Here is a 5930-nt window from a genome sequence, read left to right on the forward strand (position 1 = left end):
AAAAAAAAAAAAAAAAAAAAAAAAAAAAAAAAATATATATATATATATATATATATATATATATAATTATTGTTTTTTTTCTTTTTAAGTACTATGCCTTTCCAGTGGTAAGGGTGAGTCCAACAGGCTGCTGCAGTAGAGGCGCCTAAGGCCTGGCCCTTTCAAGGACATCATGTGTGTTCAGCCTTATCTCCTCTTAACTCCCCCAACATACCTATCATCTGCCAGGTCTGGAACTTCGCCTCTCTCCCTCCCTGCAGTTGGCTTGGTTCCTAACAACCTCCCTGAGTCCTGTCTCTAACTCTGTACTTTGTAACCCATTCCAATACCACTGTCAAAATGATTTTCCTAAAAGGGCCAAATTTCTCAGCATTGTTACTTAAAAAAACAAAAACAAAAAAAAAACCAAAAAATAAAAAATTATTCAATTGTTATAACTTTAAACAAAGGCAATAAAGATAAAAATAATAAAAATCATGTCACTCCTCTACCTAAATAAAACCCTACTGCTTGAGGATAAAGTCCAAACTCCTGGGCCTGATTCTTAGGGCCCCTCCCTGATAGCTAGCTCCTGCCCACCCATGCACCTTCCTTCCAGCCAGTTCTCAGCCTACACCTGCTCTCCATTCCACAAGACCTGTTCCAGGAAACCCCGCCCTCTGTCCTACGCTGCCTCCAGCTCATCCATTGCCAGGGCTGCAAGGTGAGCTACCAGTTCGGGGTTCTGTGTCCCAACAGACTGCTTGAGATGAGACATGCAAAATGAGAGTTGCCTTTTGATTTAAGAGTCCAAGAAAGGGCAAGCTTCCTGTGCAGACTAGACAAAGGGTGGAACTGATTGGCAAACCTGCTTGCTCAGAGCAAGCAGCAGGCCCTGGATTAGTGTGGTCTCTGTTCTCTAGGTTTCAGTCTATATTGGTAGCCATCAAAGGAAATGTGGGCAACGCTGCATGATGAGGACCAAAAAGTTCACAGGCCAAACTTAACAAGAGAGCTGTGGACAGGTCAATGAGTTGCTGGTGGGCCTGTGGGTTGCTTCATAGGAAAAATGAGCAGGTGGGTGGTGGCAGTGTGCTTTGTTAATCCCAGCCCTTGGGAGGCAGAGGCAAGGCAGAGCTCTGAATTCAAGGCCAGCCTGAACTAATAATCAAGGACAGGCAGGGCTACACACAGAGAAACCCTGTCTGGAAACAAACAAACAAAAACGAAAAGGAGATGCATGTAGCTCAGAGATGGGGAGCTCACCTAGAATGCCTAAGGACCTGGGTTGGATCAAAAAGTTAAGTCAACATCGTGAAGACCATCTCTGTGTGCTGCTTTAGTCACTTTCCTACCCTACGCTGAAATTGTTTATCCTTCCCCTCCTCAGTTCCAGGGATGGAGCCCAGTGATTTGCCACATCCCAGCCCCTAGTCACGTTTACTCTGGGTATTAATTGACAGTGTTGTGACCTGGGCTGGGGATGTGGCTCATTTGATAGAGTTCGTGACCAGCATGCATAAAGCACCCGGGTTGATGCCCAGCACCGCATAACCCCAGGTACCGTGGTGTACACCCGTTACCCAACACTTAGGGAAAGGGGAGGCCATCTTTGGCTATGTCAGCAAACACACTGAAGCCGTTAAATGCAGTTTGCTTCCCTCACCATCGCTAGTGGCTGCGATTGCCCCGATATGTCACCACGCCTAGTTTATGTCGCCGAACGCTGGGCTCGCACTCTGCCAATCCTCTGAGCCTACATCCTCAAGCCCACTTCTGTGAGGATTTTAATACTTGATTGCTTTGGCAGCAAAAACAAAATAACTTGAGATGTTGGTGACTTTCATTTCATATCTCTCAGAATTTTCTTGAGCCATCAAGCATAAATGTCAAGAATATTCAGAGCCAGCAGTGGTGGGGTGGCTCATGCCTTTAATCCCAGCATCCCCTGGGGAGGGGTCGGGGAGGGAGGAAGACCTCTGTGAGTTCAAGCTCACCCTGGTTTACATATTGAGTTCCAGGACAGCCGGGACTACACAGTGAGACCCTGCCTCAAGAAATAGCTAAATAAATAGGAAATCTAATTAACAGTGCTTAAAACTATTAAAAATACTGAAGAACACAGTATGTGGAATATACCAGAGAAATGATGTATCTTCTAATGTGCATGTTGAAAGTTATGAGCTATGAAAGCATACGGAGCTGTTGACCACAGAATGAAAAAGTCATTTTGTCCTGAAGTAGCAGGTTATTTTAGAACAAAAAAGGAGAAGACAGAGCAAAGGCTGAATGGATAAAAAACTGGAAAAAGGAAGACTCTAGTGTGGTCAGACCAACTAAGACAAAATAATTATTTTAATTTACGATTATTGTGTGCATCTGAGAGTGCAGTCATGTGGGGTCAGTCATGTGGGGCATCTGTCCCCTGTTTCCCCCATAGTCCTCATACGTATGCAAATTTAACTTTACCAGTTGCTTTTCTTTCCTTCTTTCTCTTTCTTTTTTTTTTCCTCTCTTCCTTCCTTTCTTCCTTTTTCTTTCTTTTCCTTTTTGCCCTGAGACTAGACAGGGTTTCTCTGTGTAGCCCTGGCTGTCCTGGAACTCATTCTGTAGATCAGGCTGGCCTTGAACTAAAAAAGATCAGACTACCTCTGCCTTTGGAGTGATGGGGTTAAAGGAGTGCTCCACGGCTGCCCAGCACTCTACCAATTTCTAAATACTATCTGGCACTTTATTAATTTCTTATAATCAAATACTATCTATCTCTCACCTAGCATTACTTCTTCCTGGAAAAATTTTCAAAAAAAGGTATTTACCCAGGTTTGTTTTTGTTTTTGTTTTGTTTTGTTTTGTCTTCAGATAATGCCAATACACAACAAAGGTAAAACTTAAAATATATCCAGGTTTCTTGTATAAACTGGTCATTATTATTTATAAAGGCAAAACTGAGGCTGCTGAGATGGCTCAGGGGTTAAGAGCACTTGCTCTTTTTCCAAAGGACCTGAGTTCAATTCCCAGCACCCACATTATTTTAAAAAGCAAAACTAATGATTGCTTTCTTTATAAAATACTCACTGCTTCCTTTAATTCTGGCATCCAAAAGGCTGAGTTTGGGATCTGGGTGCTACCTATGCAGACAAACTAATTTGGCCTTGTTTCTAAAGCAAATGTAAAAAGAGTGGGGGTGGGGCGGGGCGGGACTTGATATAAACACCCCTCCCGATGATCTTGCAGCTATCCTGTCGTCCTATGACAGACAACATGTGAAGCAGAGTTTCCTCTAGAAGAGAGTGTATCTGATGAGTGTCGATGACTCAGTCAGCAGAGTGCTCACGGCCCAAGCCTGAGGACTGGAGTTTTTATCCCAGAACCCACAGAGCCAGGATCATTGGTGTATGCTTTAAGTCCTAGCACTGGGGATGTGGAGACGCCAAGGTTCCCTGGGGCTTGCTCAGCCAACCTAGCTGAAATGAGAGCGTTCCAGGTTCAGGGTGAGAGTAACTGGGGAAGAGCAGCCTCTAACCTGGACACACACATGACTGCACACGGACACACAGAGGGTTGTTATTAAAATGGCTTTTTAAAGAATGTGCCTTACATACTTAAAATACTTTGCATATAGTCGATAATCATGCTTCAAAAGCAAGCCAGCCCCTCACACTACCATTTCATTTAGGTTTTGTGTAATCCTTGATGGCATTGTACGTTGATTACATGTGACATATCCTGAAGTTAAAAAAAAAAAAAAATGCTGCTTGAAAAGAATTATTCTAGGTGGACATTCGGTTTGTAGCAGCAGAGCGTGAGCCTCGTATCTGCCGAGAAGGAATTGTTAGGTGGTGTTCGTTCGTGAGTCAGGTTTTCGACATATTTCCTAGCAGCTGTTTCCCAAGTGTCTGGCAATGGTTCTGTCACAGAAAGCCAGATGATGACGCACATCTACCGTCGTGCGTGAATGTGCCCCCAATTCAGACTCTGTTTCCACTTCCTGTCCTAATGGCCCTTTTACGTTTCTGGTCCTTGTCAGCGTTGGGTCATTTGTTTTCTCTCCTTAATTTTTCTTTCTCAGCCACATGAATCCCGTATGCTTCTTACACTGCAGTTTCTTCTGCCTGCCCCTCTAGGATTGTTTTATCTTTTTTTTTGGTTGACTTCCAATTCATGGCTTTGTGGCGTCCCCTGGCCTGAAGTAAAAATCCAGGTGTGTCTGAAGGTCAGGGATGCATTTCTCTGTGGAAGGTTGTGTTCTGAGAAGCACCAGGGCTCCACAGACACATTCTCAGCAGAGGGCTGGTGAGGTGCCTCCGATGGCTGGGCAGCAGCGCGGTGGCTGTGACCCAGGCTGGCTTGGATCTGCATGAGGAGGAGAGAGAGGTTCACGTGGCACTCCTGATCATCTACTAACCCTGTGACAGTCTGGTGGCTTGAAAAGATAAGCCACAGGCTTGTTATTTTGAGACAAAGTTTTAGTGTGTAGTCTGGCTAGCCTGGCCTGGAGCTCTTTATGGAGACTAGGCTGGCCTTGAATTTACAGAGATCCACCTGCCTTAACCACCCCAGTGTTGGGATTAAAAGTATTTGCCACTAAGCCCTGCATGGTTTTCATTTTTATTTTTTAAAAATAATTTATTTAAATTTTATTTTATATGTATTGGTGTGAGGGTATCAGATCCCCTGGAACTGGGGTTACAGACAGCTGTGAGCTGCCATGTGGATGCTGGGAATTGAACCCAGGTCCTCTGGAATATTAGCTAGTACTCTTAACTTCTGAGGCCCTCTCTAGCCCCAGCTTGGTTTTTCAAGTCTTAATGTCAAAATTAGAATTAGGGGACTGAGAGGTAGCTCCGTTGGTAGAGAGTTTAACTAGAGTCCAGGAATGCCTGGGCTTCTTCTCCAGGACCACGTAAACCAGGTATGGTATGCACTCATGATGGCAACACTCGAGGGCAGTCTTCTCAGCCTTCCGTAATGCTAAGACCCTTTAATACAGCTCCTCATGTTGCGATGAGCCCCGCCCCCCAGAAAACTATTTCATTGCTACTTCATAACTGTAATTTTGCTGCTGTGATGAATTGTAATGTAAATATCTGATCTGCAGGATCTCTGATATTCCACCCCTAAGGGGTCAAGACCCACAGGTAGAGAGAGGCAGGTGCATCAAGGTCATCCTCAGCTGTAAAGCAAGTTCAAGGTCAGTATGTGATAGTTGAGAGCCTGCATTAATAATAATAATAATAATAATAATAATAATAATAATAATAATAAAATAAGACATAAATTGGGAGGCCCTGGGTTTGCGCCATCCAAGTAAAAAGCAGGACTTGATGGTCCATGCTTGTCGTCCCAGCACTAGGGAGGTGAAAGCAGGAGAATCGCTGAAGCTTGCTGGTCAGCTGGTCTTGATGAATCAGCGAACTCCAGGCTCAGACCCTGTGTCCAAAAAAGCGGGGAGAGATACTGAAGAAGACGCTGGACATTGCCTTCTCACTGCCACATGTGCCTGCACACACGTGTACGTTCATGTTCCACACACAAATAGTAATGGTAAAATAAAATAAACAGATCACAATGAGAATTTTGTAACCTACAGTCTCTTTGAGGTTTACCCTCCACCCCCCAACCTCCCCTCAACACACACACACACACACACACACACACACACACACACACACACACACAGGGTTTCCCTGGGTTAGCCCTGGTTTTCTCTTTGTAGACCAGGCTGGCCTCAAACTCACAGACATCCACCTGCCTCTGCTTCCCAGTGCTGGGGTTAAAGGCGTGGACCATCACTGCCAGCTTTAAAGTTTTTGAATTAATTATTTTACCTACTTTACACACTGACCACAGTTTCCCCTCCCTCCTCTCCTCCCATTCCTTTCCCCTCCTGCTCCCATCCACTCCTCCTCTCTTTCTCTTCAGAAAAGGTGAGGCCTCAAGTTGGTGGTAGT

The 5930-nt window shown here is 44.6% G+C and overlaps 1 long non-coding RNA gene across 1 annotated transcript; it reads left to right on the top strand.

Annotated features, from left to right (window-relative positions):
• The first annotated feature begins 645 nt into the window (after positions 1-645).
• LOC129691862 (uncharacterized) lies at positions 646-5512 on the top strand. The gene is made up of 3 exons (XR_008722575.1): positions 646-703; positions 5078-5170; positions 5327-5512. It is a non-coding gene; the product is annotated as an uncharacterized LOC129691862 (long non-coding RNA).
• The last annotated feature ends 418 nt before the right edge of the window (positions 5513-5930 follow it).

This window comes from Psammomys obesus, unplaced genomic scaffold (genome assembly GCF_907164565.1).
Source record: "Psammomys obesus unplaced genomic scaffold, mPsaObe1.curated_primary_1811, whole genome shotgun sequence".
NCBI lineage: Eukaryota > Metazoa > Chordata > Mammalia > Rodentia > Muridae > Psammomys > Psammomys obesus.